The sequence below is a fragment of the Falco peregrinus genome, chromosome 9 (assembly GCF_023634155.1).
Source record: "Falco peregrinus isolate bFalPer1 chromosome 9, bFalPer1.pri, whole genome shotgun sequence".
Classification (NCBI taxonomy): Eukaryota; Metazoa; Chordata; class Aves; order Falconiformes; family Falconidae; genus Falco; species Falco peregrinus.
In genome coordinates, this window is record NC_073729.1 from 37979078 (window position 1) to 37998095 (window position 19018).

A 19018-nucleotide genomic window follows, 5' to 3' on the forward strand; every position below is an offset into this window, starting at 1 on the left:
GCAAAAGGTGCCCCCTGAGCTTTACATGTCCTTAAGGCTGAGCTCCTGGCTGGGGGAGCTGGTGGCCCTCTGGCTGATGCCAGCCCTGACTTACAGGAGGGGTACATTTGGGTTTTGCAGGGGAGCCCTGCCACTGCTCTGGTCGTGTGTGGGGCTGTGCCCACCGCCCTTGGGTCCCCAGGCTTCTGCTTGCCCTTGCCACCCTCGCAGCATCCCTGGGTGCTGTGCTGGGGTGCTGTGCCAGCCCCGCTCGGCTCCCGGCCCTGATTTCCTCGTGGAAATCCCAGAGTCTTCTCCAGATCCAGCTCTGGTTTTGGGGGCAGCCATCTCCCTCTCCCTCGCTTTCCTCTTCCCTCCTTCTGCTCTCCTTCCTCCTCCTCTCCCTCCCTCCTCTCCGCACTGTACTCTCCGGGGGCTCTGGGTACCGCTGCAGCATCACTCGCCACCTCCATCCAGGAGGCTGGGAGCGCGGGGCGGAAGGGGAGGGCTGCGGGGGACAAGCTGAATGAATGGGCATCGCCTCGGTGCTGCTGGAGCCTCCGCATAGGGGCGAGGCGGCCGGACCGCGCCGCGGGCAGGGGGGCAGCGGCGGCCGGCCAGCGGCCGGGGCCGGGCCGGGCCGGGCCGAGCCGAGCCGGGCCCCCCGCCGAGCCCGCCGCCGCCGCCGGGGCTCTGCGAGGAGCGGGTGCTGCCCCGCCGCGGGACCGCTCCGGCCCGGGCGCCGCCTCCTGCCGCCGCGGACCGAGGTGAGCGGGCCGGGGGCCGCGGGGGGCTGCGGCGGGGCCGGACCGACGGGCCGGGCTGGGGGCCGCGGGGCTGGGGGCCGCGGCCGCCCCGCCGCAGCGCGGGGAGGTGGGAGGGGGCGCGACCCGGGGGGGCAGCGTGGAGCCGGCCCGAGCTGGGCGGGGGGCGGAAGGGCTCGGGGGGCTGGGGCCGGGCTGGATGTGCTGGGGCGGCCAACGAGGAGTTCAGCGGCTGCGGAGCCGGGTGCGTGTGCGTGTCCCGCACCCACCGGGGGCGTGGCCGCCGCACCCACGGGTGTCCGTGCGCCGGGCGAGGACGGGGCAGCGGGAGGCCGAGGAGCGGTGCGGGCTGCGGCGTGCGGGGGATGCGCAGCCGGGGGGCCGGAGCCACGCAGAGCTCCCCGGGAGCCGCGCTTCGCTTCTGGGTGCGTGCGTGTGCCAGAGCCCCGGGCTGCGGGGGCGCGCGTGTGTGCGCGACCCACTGCGGAGCCGGAGCGCTGTGCCCGGGGGGGCGCCCCGCCGGCGCGAGGGTGCGGGGGGAGCGTGTCCCCGTCCCCGCGCGCGTGCCAGCCGCATTGAGCCCGCGTGCGGGAGCATCCCCGGCCCGAGCCTGCGTGTGCGCCGCTTGCTGCATGCGTGTGCGGGGCGCGTGCACGCGGGTGCAGCCCGGGGGTGCGTGTGTGTTGGGGGCTGCTGTGGGTGTGGGAACATGCCAGCGCGGCCGAGGGAGCAGGCACGTGTGGGGAAAGCGGCGATGCACACACCCGTGTGCCGGGGCTGCCCGCTCCCTCCCGGGCAGGGGCACGGTGTCCCATGGGAGCGCCTGGCCCCTCCGAGGGAGAGGGTCTGCTGCCTCCCCCAGCCCGCCTCTGAGTGTCTGTCCCCTGTCTCACCGAGCAGCTGCTGGCACTGAGCGAGGGCCCTCCTGCCTCTGGCTGTGTGTCGTCCCCTCCCCGTCCCCCGTCCCCCGTTCCTTTGGGCCGTGAGTGTCCCCCTCTCCTCTCCCTGGGATGGGACGGGCCCCGCTGTGCTGCACACACAGGCTGTGCCCACTGGCAGAGCTGCCCTGCCGAGGCTGAACCTCGCCCCCACTGCCAGCTAGGTCCAGCCCGTGTAAAGGTGCTCCTGCTTTGCACCAGGTCGCACAGAGCCAGAGGGGCTGCAGGGAGATGGAGCCGGCTGGCTGCACCAGGCAGGGCAGTGCCCTCGGTTCCTGTGTGGATGCAGGCTCCCTGCAGCAGTGGCGTGGATCAGCCCCGAGGTGGTAGTTGGGTTATTAAACTCACATTAGACTTTTGGAGGGGCAAACAAGTGTCCCCCCACGTGACAGTCTCCCTCCAGGAGAGAGATGCCACATAACAAACTCTCCTACGGTCCTTTGCAATGACGCAGTTGAGAAGCTCTGGTCCAGGATGAGGCCCAGGCAGGAGCAGGATTCAGAGCCTTGTTGCCGTCATTTCGATTGGAGTTTGGCACCAATTTGCCTTTGAGGATCTGAGCCTTGGTGACCTTCCCATTACCGTGCCACCATCCTGGTGCAGGGCTGGCACCTGCTGTGCCATGAGCAGGCGCGTCCATGCAGATGCGCGGGGACTGGCAGCCCAGCGGACCTGGGCACCTTGGAACGCTTCCTGCAAAATGGACTCTCAGAGCCTCGTGAATCCTCCTCCGACTGCTTCTCCTCTGAGCAAGCACAAAGCAGAGCCAGCCCAGAGGCTTCCTGCAGGAAGCTAATGCCTGGTCAGAGCCGCCGCTCCTGCTCCTGAGACATGGGGCTGCTTCTTACACCAGCAGGAAAATGGGGCTTTTCCAAATCCAGGCTCGGCAGCTGGTGTGTGCACACCGAGTTCTGATCTCCGCAGCAGCTCGGCTCCCTCGCCTGTCTTGGTGTACATGACGTACCGGTACAGTTTCAAGCATGGCTGCAAATGGTGAAGGAATAGAGCAGCTCAAGGGAAACATGCCACTCTGCAGCAGGAGACTTTTGCACCTTCTTGCACCCTCGTGCCAGTCCAATGGCACTGGGCTGAATTTCACCCTTGGAGCATACACATCTGGCAAGCCAGAAAAAAATGTAAATCAAATAAACATGAGTAGTAATTGGAGACCCGTTTTGAAATTGGTTTGATACCTGCATGCCTCCCAGGCAAGCTTTTCTCATGTTAACCATTGTGCATCTTTGCATGAAAAATGAGGCTTTATTTTCAGTCTGGGTAATAGCGGCGCAGCATGGATAGGAATGAACGTGCTGTGTCCCCTCTAATTGTTCCACAATCAGACTTCTCCCAAGCACTGAGCCGCTAGTGCCGTTGTCAGAGATGAATAGTCCTGGATCCAGATGGCAGCCTGCTTTCCTTAGTGTCCACATCATCCCTTCCTCATCCGCAGAGGAGGGGAGCAGTCTGCAAGAAAGTGTCCCTGGGAGGACCCCTGTACCATGGCAGCCACCTGCGTCCCCAGTTCTGCTGCCTGTGGCTCAGGCCGAAGTTGTCAGCTTGTGCTTAGCAGTGTCAGCCACAGGCGAGGCAGCACCTGGTTGCCAGAAGCTGTGCTGACTTCCGATTTGTTTTTGGACAGGGTTCAAGGTGCTGATTTTGAGTGCAGAGCTCATCATGGTTTTTCTTCTCGCCGTCTTCCAGCCTGGCTCTGTCACACCCAGGGCTGAAGCCACAGCTGGCCGAGCGCTCCGGCCAGCCGTGCCTGGGGCTGGAGGCAGCGGGCAGTCCCTTCTGAGCTCTGCAGCCCTGGGCAGCCTTTTTGGTCTCCTGCACCATGGTGAGGTGTGCTGAGTCACCCTAGGCTGGGCTGAGACACCACCCACCCTTCCCATGGGGAGGCTGTGTGTGAGGGGGACTCCAGTTTTACTTACTGAAAGCAAAGGGATTGTAGGCAGATCGCAGGGCATGGCTGGGGTGGTTGGAGAGAGCTGTTTGGAGCAGGGAGTCTGCTTGGTTGTTCTTGATTGTCGGGAGGTTGTTTTTAGGTTTATGCAGAATAAATGGCAGTGAAGGTTCAGCTCCTCTGCTCGGGGATCCGAGGGAAGCCCTCGGCATGAGCCACTGTTCGGGGCACTGTGTCTTGCTGAAAGCTGGCTACGTGATAGCAGAGCTTTGGCAAAATGACACACCCTGAGACTTGCACCGACCTCTTGCAGCTTGGACTTGGTGTGTCCTACTGTCTATGGCATAAAAGTGATGATGCTTTGCAGAAGATAATCTGTGTTTCACAATTCGTGTCTGCTTACAGGTCTTGTTTTTAAGCCTAGCCGAGTTCCTCTGTGGGTAGTGTCTTTGGTTACAAGAACTGTGCAAGTATTCACAGAGTTTTCAGTGGGCTCCTTGTGTGACCTTGTGCTATGGTTTAACATGTGCAAGAGGAAGGGAGTCCTGAGCCCCTTCTTGCTTGCAGAGACGTTGCGCAGGGAAAGTTCCTGTGAGGCTGAACCCTAACATGCCAGCTCAGGTTTTGCTCAGGCAGGCTCTCATAGACGTCAGCCTTTCCCAGCTCTAACGGCTATCGGTGGGTTTGGACCATGGGCTGTCAGAAAAATTACCTTTCCTGAGAGCTTTCCCCAAATGAGGCCTGGCTCACTGCAGCTCTTTGCAGAGCTTTCCAGCTGCTTGAAGGAAGCGCTGTACAACTTCCAGAGCGGTTATGATGATCTTGGTGGTTTTATGCCTCTGGGGATGGGCGTGTGTGTGTGTTGTGACAAGCAGCCACAAACCTACTCTCTGCTGGCTGTGAGATGGTTTAGATGTCCCCAGCATCTGGCTCCTGCATTCCCGGGGGAGCGTAGACCCTTCTGCGCATCCCTTGGGTGACTCTTACGTTGTGGGACCCTGTTCCTTCAGGCCTCCGGCAGGTGCCTGTGGGTTTGGTGTGCCCTTTCACCCCCATGCTGCCCACAGACCAGTTGGTGAGGACTTGGTGCTGTTTCTGTGGGAGGGACCCAGCAGCTTTGGAGAACAGTGTTAACACTTGCAGGTAGGCAGAGGTCTGGCTGGTGAGCAGGAAAGGTAGGTGGCAACTCGGTGTGTGCATAAAGTATGTATAAGGCAGGAGTATTAAAACTACTCTGTACTGGCTTAACTCTGTGCTCAGGAGGAGCAGTATGAGACCTGTGACGAGTGTCATGAAAGTCCCCTTGCATCAAGTATTTAATATCCAAATCTCTCAGCTATTTGTCTCAACGTGTCTTCGCAGGACAGGGGCCACCCACACGATTTCCCTTGCAAGATGACAAACGCGTGACAGCATTGCAGCTCCTGCCATTCCCCTGGCTGGCAGTGCTACGAAGGTGGCTGGCCTGGCCGGCATGGCTGGGGTGCTGGAACCCTTTCCCCACCCTTTCCCCGCCAGTTGCTGTCCCTTTCAGATGTGGCAGGGTGTTTTCTTCATCCACATTGTCGCAGGGCCTTGATAGAGGAGCAGGCACTGGAGATGGATCATTGATTTCTCACATTCAGTGCCCAGGATGGCCTGGCTGATGGCCAAGGGCTTCGCAGGGAGCAGCTTCCCTCTGTGCCACGTGGGCTGGGAAGGATGTACAGTGAATGTCCCCGGGATGTTTCAGGGCATCAGCTTGTGCCCTGAAGAGCCTCAATTCCTACCTCCTCTCATGTGAGACACCCCTCTGCACTTGGGGTACCCTGTGAAGAGGACAGAGACAGGGTGACCACATGTTTCAGGCTGGTTTGAGTCAGAACAAAGGCCTTGGCTGCAGCCACAGTGACCCCTGCCATTTGCTTTGGAAACATCCTCTAGATGCTAATGCTTTCCACCTCCTCCTTACCTCCATCCTCCCCCTGGCTCAGCTCCATCCCCTCTGGTGTCTCCAGGGCTGACCCAGTTCTTGCCCATTCCCATCAACCATGCTCCCCTCCCAGCCCCTAGCTCTCCTGTGGGGCTGCCCTGGGACAGCCCTGCTGTAACGTGTCCTACCCTTCACCCTCAGCTCCAGTGGTGGTGATGGCTGTGCCTTCCCCAGGAGGCTGCCGGGGCTGGCAGCGGGGTGGGCAAGGGCTACGTCCTACTGCTCCATCAGCAGAGCAGCACCCCACGAGGTATTTATAAGCTCAGTAATGTTATTCCCATGCCAAACTATTACTGAAATAGGCTCAGTGTGTGTCATAGGAGAGAGGATTTTAATGGCACAGTTTCTTTGCTGCAGGAATGAAGTTGACTCTCACCGTTTCTTTGACCGATTAATCCTTCCCACAGCATAGAGGCACAAGGGGATGACTGCTCTGGCGGCTCGGCTGCGGGTTCATGGACTTGGGCAAGTCCTTGAGATGGGCACCTCAGCCAGGCATTTATCACCCGTGCCTGCTGGGACTGGCTGCCTTGCACTCAGGCTTGGCTGGACCTAAATTGCAGGGGTGGTGGTATCTCTCATCAGCTCCTGATGAGACCCTGGGGAGCACTGAGCCTGGTGGGAGCAGCCCGGACTCTGGAGACCCTCCTCCTGGGGCAGATCTGCTGAGGGAGCCGGGGATTGGGGCTGATGTTGGGACTGAGTAGACACAGTTTAAGGGACAGGGTCCCTTTTCCAGTGATTTTCGTGTTCTGAACAGTAAGGCAATTTTCCAAATGATGAGAAAGGGTCAGCCTGTTATTTTCTAAATAACCCACCCTCCTTTTTTCTCAGCTGGACACTGCTGCTGGTTTGGGAAGCGGCTAAAGTTCACCAAATCCTTCTAGCACCGTCTTGAGGAAGCGTTTCAGCTGCTGAGGTGCAAAGGGTTACTCAGCCTGTCAGTTCATGAACACTGGTGCGATTCCCTGTCTAGTACCTGCTTGCTGTGGGTACAGATCTCTGGGATGGGAGAACCAATTTCATGCCAGGCACCTGTTTGGATTATGCTTTCCAGGCAGCGTGCTGGGTGCCCTGGAGGCTGGAGGTGCATGGGCACACAGACCCACCACGGCACAATGGCCAGTGTCCTCCCCAGCTCAGCATGAGAGGGTGATGCTCACTGAAGGTGTCTGTACCCTCTGGGATGGGATGCAGGGCAGCAGGGCTGCACAGGAATAGGGGCACCTAAGCTCCCAATGAGTTTTTTAGGCGTTTCCTGGGGCTGGCCAGGCATGGGAGTCCTGGATGCAGTGGGTCAGTTGGGTCCACCTGTGGGATTTGTGCCCTGAAGGGCATGAGTAGAGGAGAGCAGCCCTGCCACTGCCCAGCACAGGAGCAGTGGAGGCCAACGTCGCGGGCTCTGATATACAGGTAGCCAAGCCCCCCGTGTGGCATGGGAATGGGAGGTTGCTGCAGACCAGGGCTCCCTAGGTTTGGAAACAGTTGCTGCTGGGGACCCACAGAACAATGAGGGGCATTGGAGCTGGAGAAGCAGCTGTCGTAGAGCTGCTGACCATGTTGCCCCTGCCCCTGCTACCCTGATGTCTCCATCCCTCTGCTTGGAGAGCTGCAAGCTGGGGAGGGAAACATTCCCCTCCCATTGCTCCCCGGCAGCATCCAGCGCTGCCCACCTGTGATGCAGGCAGACCTGCACCTGAGGGCTCCATCCCTCTGCTGCAAGGCAAGCTGGCCAGGGGCTGGTGGCTGAGGGTCAGTGGCCAGGAGGAACCCAGCGCCCGCACCCCCCAGTTCCCCTGCAGTGCTGCCCACAAGTGCAGCAGCCAGGTCTTTGCAGAGACAGCTTGGAAACTGGGAACCGACATGCTAAAGAAAAATATCCTTCCCACACAGCCCAGCCTGTCCTCCTTCCTCCACCAGTGCCGCTGCTGGCGAGCGGCGGGCTTGCTGCCACGCCAGGGTGCCGGGAGCCAGCAAAGGGATGGTACCCTGCAGGGTGGGGAGACCTGAGCTCCAAGGCAGGGAGTGCAGATGGAACGGATAGCCTTCCGGAGGCTTCTCCTGCAGTGCCATGGGTATCTCCCAGAACCCAGCCCTCCTGCATGTGGCTCTGCAGGCCTTCCTTTGCCTCCTGCCGGCTCAGTGAGCTGCTTTTTGGTGGAGGTTGCTGTGGATGGGGGTGCTGATGGTGGCTGTGTGACTGGAGACAGCATCCCTGCTCTGCTGTCCTCCTGCCCACACCTCCTTGGCTTCCACCATTGCTGGCAGGCCCCCCAGGCAGGCTGCCTAGCCAGCTGGACCCCTCATCCTTTCCACCCCCGGTTATCTTCCGGACAGTGTTTCCTCTCCCTCTTGTGGCTGCGTATCTCGAGATCAATGCTGAATGCTCTCCTCCTCCTCCTTGCTGTACTGTCCCTTAGGACAGACCATTCAGCTTGCTCCTCCTCCTCCTTTTCCACTTCATTAATGAGTCTCTTTGCACTAAGAAGTCGTGATAGCTGCCGGGGGACCTGGGAGGACTGCAGAGAACAGTGGGGAGGCCACCAGCCCAGCTCCCAGGGTTTGGGATGATGCTGTGGTTGCCTCGGTGCTGGCTGAGCCCTGGCACAGAGCATGTGGGGTGGGAGGGATGTCACAGGCAGTGAGTGTTTTGCACTCTCTCTCCTGCGGTGGCAGGAGTCAGAGAAGGCAGTTTTGGGCAGCTCCCAGCTGCTCTGCTACAGTTTTGCCCCATTTCTGCTGTGCATGGTGCTCCTTTACCCTGTTGCAGGTAACTCTCATCAGAAGGGAGTGGGCAGCCCCTGGGGTGGCCCCCCAGCTCCATCCCTGCAGCAAAGCTCCATGTGGCCAAAAGCTCCCACAAAGGCCCATGCATCTCACAGGAGGTTTCCACTGGCCCTTCAGATCCAGTGGGCTTCCACTGGTGGGCTTCAGATCCAGTGGGCTGTGTGTTGGCAGGGGATGTGGGTCCTGACAGCCGACAGCCCATCACCCAGCAGCTGGTCCCCCAGCTCAGCGCATGCTGGTTGGCAGCAGAAGGGTCTGTGCAGCAGCTGTGCGTGGTTCTGAGCCTTACTAATGAAAACTGGGCTTTCTGAACACATTTTGTGGGCATTGCTTTAATTTCCCAGTATCTCAACACTCACCAAAACCTGAGAAACTGAGATGGTTTCTTCTCAGTGGGAAGGGAGGCTCCTGGTGTGTTCTCTCACATATGCAGACACACACACACACGTACACAGAGGCTCTTCCTTCTCTTGCTTCCCACTTTCCTCCTCCAAAAGACTTGAAACACTTTATGAAAATGTTATTTTCTCCCAAACTGTTGCCTTCCTGCCTTGCTCTCCTCAAGCAGCTGCTGGCTTTCCCTGGGCTCTGCTCCCGAAGCGCGTGGTCGTAGCCGCTCCGCATGTACAATGATAACGACGTCCCTGCGGCAGACGCAGCCAAGCCTGCAGAAGGGGGAAGGTGCTTGGGTGGCTGCGCTGGGGGTGCTGGGCTGTCTGGCGGGGGGCTAACAGCAGTCCTCCCTTTGCTGCTGGTGGGGCTCATCTGACCCCTCCAAGTCGCTCTAGGTGCAATAAAAGCAAAACCCTCCTGCGAGGTGGTGCTGCGAGGATACAGCTGCCTGGCTGTGCTCTCCAGGATGCCGTGGAGGTCCTGCTCATCAGAACCATGGTGCCTCTGGCAGCCGCCCTGCGCTGGGATGCTGGGCTGCGGCGCTGGGCACCCTGCTCCTCTTGCATATGGCTGAGCGTCCTGCAGGCACTGACAGACCTGGGGACAGGCTGGAGGTGGGCTGGAGTTGAAAAACCCTTTGTTGTCTTGTACGAAGGGGACTGACTCACTGCTCTCCCGTGCTGTCATAAGCAGATGGATGATTTAATCACCTAGCAACCACAGAACGTCAGGTGAGGAGCGCTTTTCGATCTGCTCTTGGCCCACAGCCCCACCAGCGGCCATTCCCCAGCCCTTGGGCTTGGCTGGGATGAGGCTGGCGGGGAGCCCTCTCCTACCAGCCCCACCAGAGCAGGGCGCAGGGCTGCGCATCACGCCTGCCACCTGCAGCCCAACAGGACCGGTGGCTGAGGAGGAGTGCACAGGGCTGTGCCAGGGGTGAGGGTCACCCGAGGCCAGCTTCTGGGAAGGTCAAAGGGACATCTTCAGGCATACAGAGGGGCCAAGTCTCTGTCACCGTTTGGGAAGGTTGCTGGCTGGCTGGAGCACCCTGAGGTTCCATGTGAGGAGAGGGAGGTTTGTGCCCAGCACCTCCAGAGCACAGTGAAGTTTCTGAGAGGTGAACCCCGCAGACTTTGGGTGGGATCCACCAAGCCCTTGGCAGCCCCTCCTCTGTGTGCACTACTATGGCACCAGCTCTGAGTGCCCTTGGCTCCTGCTCAGTCTCCTTGCCTGGCACCCTCAAAGTGGGAGAATAACCCTGGCATTGGTGTGTTCATTCCAGTTCTTCTCCCATCACAGGCAGGGAAGTGTTTGCCTGGCCTGCTCCTGCTCGTGGCATAGCCCTGATGGTGTCAGTCCTGTGCTGCCTGAGATGGCAATCACCTCCTGATGGCTCCACCTGCTCCCAAAGGCTCTTGGCACAGGGTACGACAGCCCTGCAGGGTGGGTTCACTGCAACCCACCCCACAGGTGCTGAGACCTCCTAGAGCAGGATCTGAGCTGAGGAGGAAGGCAAGTGCTGGGCAGGGAGTGGGCTGCAGCAGCCTGGCCCAGTGGGGCACAGAGCTGTGAGGATGCTGTCAGTCTTGGGGTGTTCAAGCAACCTGTTCATAGCTGGTCTGAGTCCCTTTGCTGCTGACCCCTTCATGGCTCCTGGCATGGGTGCATGTGCAAGGTGCTGTGGTGAGGACACATCTGCCCAGGCTATGAGCTGCAGCAGCCTTGTGGTGTTGTGCTGCTGAGCTGCCAGAGTGGGTTTCTTCCCCCAGAGTGCCGGATCCGACACCCACACCTCAGTGGCAGCATAAGATCACTCGCAGCCTGTGGGGCAGCCCAGTATTAGCCAGCCCAGGGGCTGGAGGGTGGGTTGGAGAGAGGCCACTGATCCATCAGACACTGACCCGGACCCCTGCAACTGTCTTGCCCTCCGGCAGAAGCAAACATCCAGCCAGGGAGCGGTTGTGCCTCGATGGGTGTGGAGGTGCGGGCAGTGGGGGTCTGCTGCTCCCCTCCTCCAGCTGATGGGGCCAAAGGACATGAAGTCATTGCAGTCCCTGGGCCAGGGGCAGGCTGGCACCAGTGCTGCAGCTGCCGGGGGTTGGAGGAGGACTGTGTAAATAGGGCACCCCATCTCCCAGCTCCTTTTTGTGGGACAGAGCCGATATAATTAGATGATACGCCCTGTTCCGCACAGCACGCCAAGAAAGCCTCTGTGCCGCTGTGGCCCCAGGGAGCCTGGCAGCCCTACTTTGGTGGCACCGCTTGTCCCAGCGAAGGTGAGCCGCTTCCAGGCGATGATGAGCCCTGACTGACTTGCTCCCTCCTGCCCTGTGCTGCTCCAAGAACCACTGCCTAGTCTTCTTGCTAGATGACCATGACTCCTTTCCTCTGCTGTGAGGTTTGGTGGCTTTGGCAGACCCTGGTGACCTACAAAGAGGGGTCAAGGAGGTGATGTTGGCAGGAGCTGAGCACAGACCAGCACCTGCAACTCTGCACACCTGTGGGAAGAAGTGGCCAAATCCAGCGTGGGCCACAGCAAGACAAGCTGCAGGACACGAGGCTGGCCTCTGTCAGCCAAGGCCCCATGGGCAAACTGGGGGGTGGAGGGGTCCCTCTGAGTCAGGCTCTTAACCTTGTTAGTGGACATTCCAAACTGTATCTGTACTGCCCCTGGAGAGCCTTGTCCCTCAAAACATCCATGAAACCATCCTGGGGTAGCTCCAGAAGTGCAGAGACTCCTGGTAGCATGCATCTTCCTAGTCCTCCTGCTAGCACTTGCAGCTCTCTGCTGCTGCTGGTCATGTGCTCTTTTGGGGGAGAAGGAAACCCAGGTCCTGCTCTGGCTTGTCCTGGTTCAATGCTGCTCAGTGCCACAGCTGTTCTCTAAACACCCTGTGATGTTCTCGTGTTGATTGATTAATGACCACAACCCAGGCACTAAGCAGCCGGCTATCGATTTCTGCCCCAGAGCATTCTGCACATCCCCCTGTGGATCAGTTGACCCTTCTGGACTGATCCTGCCAAAGATTAGCCATAGATGTTTGGGAACTCCTGCTTTGTGGTTCTGATGTCAAAAAAACCCCCTGCCAGCAGCTAGGAATGTGTTTGGCATCCCCACTTCTCCAGCCACTTCCAGTTCCTCCACAGGGATGGTTCAGAGCAAGCACTCACCAGCTCCATCAGGGTCCCCCCGCCAAGCTCTCGTCCAGGTCTGGGGTGGACCTGTGGGTGTCCCCTGCAGAGTTTGCTCTGGGAGCATCCCCCATGGGCACTGCCACAGGCTGCTGCAGAAACAGCTAGGGTCTCTGTGCACCAAGGCAAATTTCAGACAAAAAGAAATTTTAATTCCATAAATGCCTTTTTATGCTGGTCTACTGGTTTACACTGGAGATGTAAAGCTGCTTTGACCTCCCTTTCTCAGAGGGGTATAAAGACACATTGATGTACATCAGGCTCAACCTCAGGTCTTCAAACTGTTCTCCATGGGAGTCGGGTCCAGTCTCCCATCTGAGGACAGGCTGATTAACTGACTGGCTCCTCAGCCTTGTCGCGGCACTGCTGCCCGGTCCCCGGCTGGGCAGCCACGGCTCCCGGCTCACTCCGTCAGGAGCACTTGGGAGCTCAGGCATGCCACACACAACTGTGCCTGTGCCAGCCCCGGGCAGGGCTTTGTCCCGCTGCCACCGGAGGACATTTGCCTCAGTTTGGTGTCTCAGCTGGGAGAGAAGCAGTGCCGTTACCACCAGCCGTAGCAGGCAGTGCAGGCCAGGTGTCCCCACAGCCCTGAGTGTCACCTCCAAGCCAGGGATAACACGACCAGCAGGAGAACACAGAGGGGATATGGGCAGCTGCTTTGAGGTTTCCCACCCTGGGCAGGGCAGTGACCTCATGAGGGGCTGCATGGGACCGTGGAACCCATCAGGACCTTTTCCATGAGAAGTCACAGCACATTGTGGCCTTCAGGGAACTTGGTGCAAGGAGAGGCCCTGGCTGCTGGCCTCAGGCAGTGCCTGGCAGCGCGGTGAAGCGGGTGCATTGGGAGCTGGCCTGGGCGTGCAGGCAGGGATGTCCCGCCTCAGTGCTGGCACAGGGATGTGTCTGACGGTGGCTTGCAGCAGCCCACGGTGAGCTCCCCGTGTAGGAGGCATGCTAGGAACCCCCAGGTCTCCCCTGGCCCCACCAGCCTGTGATAAAGCTGCCGGTAACGGGGCGAGCAGAGCAGGGGTGGGAGCGGGGCTGGATGCTGCTGGTGGGTCCCGTGGTACCTGGCATCTCCTGCCCTTGGCAATGTTGCTGGAGGGTGGGGTGGGCTGGAGGGAGAGGTGGTTTTGATTGGAAAGCCAAAATGGTGGGAGACTAAGCCATTGCTGTAGTTGGCAAGGACTCAAGAACCCAGCCCTGGCACCCCTTAAAGGGGGTCCCCACTGCTCCACAGCACCCAGGCAGTTGGTGTGTGAAGGCCAGCCAGGGAAAGCCCCAGGTCCTGCCCTCCCCTCCCTCTCCCTGGTGATCAGAGCCCAAAAGCCTTTAGAGACCCAGCCTGCCTCACCTGGGGGGCACTGACTGATGTTTTCCTTACCGTGTTTCAATTTCCAGTGCCATTCTTGCTCTTTCCTCTCTCTCCAGATGTGACGTGCAGCTTTCTGGTCAGCTTGACGTTTTCTTGTAGGGTGGCCCTGTTTGTCCTCTCCTCCAGGCAAGGAGGACCAGCCTGGGCCAGGCACTGCTCCCTGGGGAGTCGTTGTGTCCTCTGGCACCTGGTGCTCGGCCGGCATTGTGCAGAAAGGGGAGTTTCACAGGATTCACAGGGAGGAGGGAGGAGAAAGTCCAAACCTGTGGATGTGAGGAGGTCATCCCAGGTCTCAGGCAGTTTCTGACTCTCCTGTTTTCCCCAGAGATGGGAAAGGTGAATCAAAGCCAGTGACTCAAACCCCAAGAGTAACTGGAGGCATCAGAAAAGTGAACCTCTGCTGGCAAAGCAGGCAAGGACCTGCTGGTGGGGGCTGGAGACCAGCTTCAGCGTGACTGGCCTCTCCACTTGAGCTGGGAACGGGGGGAGGACAGGGAGACCCCAGTGGGCCAGGGTGCTCTGCTAGGCTGGGGCTTGTCTCTGTTTCCATGAGCTTTGTTCTGCATGCACCATCTTCTCCTCAGGGAGAATAGGCAATACATGTTTTGCCACTGAAATTCACACGTTTTCTAACTTTTATCATAATGGGAACATGAAATCCTGCTTCCCCTAGAAGTCCATGCAGCTTGAGCAAGAGGTTGCTCCGCATTTGACTGCCATGGTGCAGGGAGCTGCGGTTTGGACAGTGGGTGCTTTCCTCCCAGCTGTTGTGCTGGCATCACTATTAAATGACCGTCTGTAAAAAACACGCTCAAATGTTATAAAAATGTGGCTGAAAGTCCTATTCTCTCTCCAGTCATATGTTTATGGGCCTAAAGAGCTTTTACAGGTAGATTAACTTCATTAAAATTGAAAGCACTCATTAATACCACTGTAGCTGGATCTAATAATACCTTAAGCTGGCTGGGTTCTTCTCTGCGATGAAGCTGCTCCTCTGTGGGTACCCGTGCCCATCGCTGAGGCTTCCTAATTCCCCGGTCTGCCTTCACATTGTTTGCGTTTCTGTGTGGGGTGATGCTGAGAGTGTGGGGTGCCAGAGAGCTCGGTCAGCACCAGGGGTCAGCGGGGGCCACCCGGAGCCACCCAGGGACTTGCAGACATCGAGTCCCAGCAGGGTCATACCAGCAGTGGAGGGCAGGGGTATCTCTGCCCTTGTGCCCTGGAGATGTGGCTCATGCTTTCAAGCTCTGGCTCTTTGCTCCCTCTCCTATGGAAAGTCTTTGCACGCAGCATGGAGCACTTCTGGAGGCAGCTGAGCTGCTTGGCTGTGCCCATCGGTGGGCTGGGGTTTAGAAGGGCCGTGATGTTGGGGAATGGGGGTCAGACCTAGGATGACTTTTGGGAAGTCCAAAGCCGTACAACAGTTCCTGAGATGGTCCTAGACCCACCTGATCTCCTGTTTGACCTGGAGCAAGTTTCTGACTCAGGAAGAGGAGCCCAGTCCTGTGAGGATCTGCATGGGAAAGAGGGGCCCTGCTGGACAGCAAGGGCTCAGAAGGGGCTGAGGGCAGCTCTGCTGGGAGCCGTGTCTCGTTTTTAGGCACTGTCTGGAGGTGTTCAGGGCAGCCTCCACACACTTGTCATAGGCATCACCCAAACCACACGGGCACGGGGCTGTCTCCATCATCCCTTGCCAGCGGCCGCAGGGCTGGGGTGATCCCCTCAGAAGTATGGCCGTGCCTGTCTGCTCTCACAAGGACCACATCTTCTGTAGCTCTCAGGGAGTCCCATCACATCATGGAGGTGCCAGTGGGGGCTTTTGGAGTCCTTCCCCAGCCAGAGCCAGCTCCTGCCACCCATGGCCACGCAGGGAAGGAGACAAGGGAGAACCCCAAGAAGTGGCGTGAGCAGTCTGGGACACCTGTTGTGCTGCTGCCCAGTCCAACTGGCATGACTTGCCACTATGGGAAGGAGGGTCCACATCCCCCATGAGACAGCACAGGTGGCCTCCAGCCCGGCGCCAGACTGCCCTTCTCTGGCAGCAGCATGAAGATCCAATTTGTCTCCCCTGCCTACAATTGGCCCCGCTAAGCAGGTTTTAATTTTGTTAAATAAATATGAAGTAATGGCAGCAGGGCTAGGAGCCAAATGGCCTAGGGACATCCTTGAAAGCCAGACAAGCTCTGCAGAAGGGCAAGACTTGCTGCAGGAGCTGTGTGAGCTGGGGATGGCATCGGGCAGAGCCTCCCAGGGTGAGAGGGAGCTGCTGGCAGCGGGGCCGGTAGGGTGGTCCTGGGCTGGCTGGCATAGAGCAGATGCGGCTCCACACTGCGGTGTGCTCACAGCGCCTTGCTGCCTTCAGAGCAATTTCTAAATGGCTGCTAAACATCACTGTCAGAAGCACACTCATCTTCCCTTCCTAATTAGTGGATCAGACAGTAATTTGTAATCCTTTTGAATAGGAAGATCTTAGTGTCTAGCCCTGGAGCCTGGGCAGGACGCAAGGGATGGCAGCATGGAGCAAAGCTTGCCCCAGCCAGCAAGGCGTCCAGGCAGGAATAAGGCAGAATGGCTTTCTGCAAGGTCCTCTCAGTCTCTGCAAGAATTGCTCTCCCCTATCTTTGCTCCAATGCACCTTCCTTTTCCTTCTCCAGAGTTTTGGCATTTTCATTTCTTTTTGTGACACCAAGTACAAAGTAATCAGCACGGCAGCCCCAGCAGCAGGCTGGCTCACAAGTCAGCTCCTGCTTGGAGCCCTTTGCACTGCTGGCGAGCCAGCTGGGCACCATCACGCTGGAGTTTTGATGTGCTGGGGTTGGGGAAGCCCCCTTAGGGCAAATCCATCCCAGCGTGTGTCTGGCCTTAGGTGTGCTGGTAAGCATTTGCATTTTCAAGGCTAAAGACAAGACCTGGGAGCAGAAGGGGGGGAAAAAGCCAACAAGCTGAAAAATAAGATGCAAAGGAAGAGGGAATGAGGGCGGGAGGTGCTCAGAGGCCAAGGCAGTGAGTGGAGCAAGCATGGGCAGACCCAGGTTAGATGGGCAGGGGGAGGGGGCCAGCATGGAGTTGGGCTGGACTGGTGGCCATCAAGAGCAGCGTGGAAAGCAGGAGTTTGGTGTGACAGCCACAGCCTATCCCAAGTGTCAGTGTCCCTGTGTGGCCCTTGGACAGACCAAGCCATGCTGCAGGGAGCAAGGCAGTGGTTGGGGGCGGAGGTGGAGGCTCACCGAGGGGTCACAGCAGCTTCCCCGCATGCACAAGGGCAGTGGAGGGGAGAGTGGTTGCGGTGTGGAGGGGCGCTGAGCCAGGAGAAGGCCAGCAGGCAGGCCTGCAGGCACAGGGTGACGATGGGTGTTGAGGCTCATAGAAAGCTCTGGGTTTATTAACAGTGGTGACAGGCAGGATCAGTGATTTGGGCAGTCTGAGGGGAGCAAGGAGTAGTAGCATGCCATGGAAGAGCCCTCACCATGTTACGGATGGCACTGAGCAACTCCTCGCTGGTGCTGTCTTTAGCATCAGTTAATCTGGGAAAAGCATATCTGTCCTGCATGCATTAACCTTTACAAATGGCTTAATATGAGGTGCAGCCACGAAGCACAGGAAGGGTCGTGGGAGTGGTGCAGATACGGCTCATGTTGTCAACCCGGGCATGAAGAGCCTGGCCCCGGGAGGCACAGCCTTGTGGGGGGCAGGTGCCCATGGGGCAAGCTGGGGGGACAGAGCCGTCCCAGGTCACAGAGCAGAGATCTTGATGGAAGGAAACAACCACTGACTTCAAGGAGCACCACTTTCCTACTGCATTTCTACAGCCTTTAGAAGAAAGTGTTTATAATAGCATCAGTGACTCATGGAGCGTGCTTTACTCACCGGTTAATGACTGAGCAGAGTTCCAGGGCTCTTAGTGATTCTGGCTTAGATAAACTCAACCTTTCTCCCAGATTCCCATTCACAGGGGAGAGTGGCCTGGGGCATTCAGAGAGGGCAGGTGAGGTGCGTGGGCAAGCAGGGCATCTTCTTACCCCGGTCCCAGCTCCTCAGAGCTCCCCTGGCACTGACGGTTTGCATCAGAACCAGAGGTGAAAGGAGAAAACAAGCAATTTTGCAGGAAGACTGGAGAGTCATGCATGTAGAGGTTTCAGAAGCCAACGCTCAGGTTTTGGTGCTCATTCCTGCAAACCCCCATGCAGCTGCACCCCGAGACAGCTGCCCACGTGGCCATGGAGAGGGTGGTGAAATCCACCAGCTCCCAGAGGAGCAGGCAGAGGTGTCCGTGGGATGGAAGGGACCCTGTGGCTGGAGCAGGGAGCCTCGGGAGCTGCACTGACGGTGATCCCTGGTCTTACATGAAGTTATGAGTCTGCAGGGCAGAGGCTGCTTTGGGGATGAACAATAAGTTCAAGCTTCAAGACAGGCCTGGCTGCGAGTGGTTTGCAAAGAGGAAAGCACAGGCACAGGGTCACTGTGCAGTGCAGGACCTTTGTGCCCATCAGAGCCTGGGTCTGGAGAGGGACAGGCTCTGGCTTTCTGGCAGAGAGCGTGTCCCCTCAGCGTGCCCAGGCTCGCTGCCCTGGTTGCACCGCTGGGGCTGCTAGTGCCGGGTCAGCGGAGTATGCGGGAGCCTGTCTGCTGGCTCCTGCTCCTCTTGCTGTGGGTGAGCTTCCCCCAGCTCTCGTCCCGGCATGCTATGCTGTGCTACCCAAGCAGTGAATCACAAACCAGGGTGAGCAAGTGCTTGCAGGTAATCACAAGAAGCCTGTCATCACTGCTGTGGGCTTTGCCTTACAACCTGCCACGCTTGTCACGCTCTCCAGGGAGGTTTTGGTGGCCCCAGGCACTCACTGGCTGGTTTAGGCAAACCCTGGCTTCACCCTGGCCCTGGACATTTGGGGGTCCCAGGCCCCTAGGGAGGGTAGGCTGCCCAGAGGCAGCTCTGTGTGCATGTGATGAATGGGGAGAATTCATTTTGAGATATTTTTTATCCTAGCTTTTCCTTTTCCTCCCTAAATTACCAGATCTGGGACAGAGAGATGGCTGTTTGCACTTGTCACACATACACATGATGTTACATCTATACATTATCTTGACATCAAAGGGGAAGTGTGACGTTCCTCTGGCTGTGCAGGCAAGAAAGGACACTGCCTGCTTTGGGGAGAGAAGAGGTTTTTATCAAAGGGTTACAGACAGCTCCTGGAAAGGAGAATGAGAAGTAAGGATGGAGAGCACAGAACTGGGAGCAACAGTGATGCGCTGCAAAAGCAAATCTTCTCATGGTCTTTTCATCTTCCCTCTTCATTAAATCAGGGCAAGAGCGAACCTCTCACAGCATGAACTTAGTTATTATTTTAAGGAAAAAGAATCTGCAAATGTGATGGCTGGAGAAAGTTGGGGGATTTTGTTTGGGGAGGAGACTAAAACCTATCCGCATACAAAGCTTTACAGCAGCGAGGCTCAAGGTTAAACCAACACAGCCGCCTTACCCCAGCCAGGTGGGTGCTGAGCTCCTCAGGGTGGGGACTCTTGTGCTGTCTTAGCTCCCCGAGGTGTTCAGCACCTCACCCCCGTGGAGCCCAAGTGCCTGAGCACTTGGAGGGAGCATTTCCCAAAGTGCCACATGAGCTTGCGAAGCTGCTGAGCCTTTGGCACCTGGGTCAAAACAAGCTTGGGCCGGGGGAAGGTGTAAGAGGCAGCGTGTGGAAACAAACCTGGCCGGGC

The 19018-nt window shown here is 58.3% G+C and overlaps 1 protein-coding gene across 2 annotated transcripts in view; it reads left to right on the plus strand.

The window, feature by feature from the left end:
- The first annotated feature begins 610 nt into the window (after positions 1-610).
- The window catches only part of DLGAP4 (DLG associated protein 4), a 157200-nt gene continuing 138792 nt past the window's right edge, over positions 611-19018 (plus strand). Inside the window, exon 1 of one of the 2 annotated variants that reach the window (XM_055813525.1) lies at positions 611-746. The gene's annotated coding sequence lies outside the window, so the exon portion shown is untranslated. The remainder of the gene's footprint in view (positions 747-19018) is intronic. The other variant, XM_055813526.1, reaches the window with a different exon arrangement.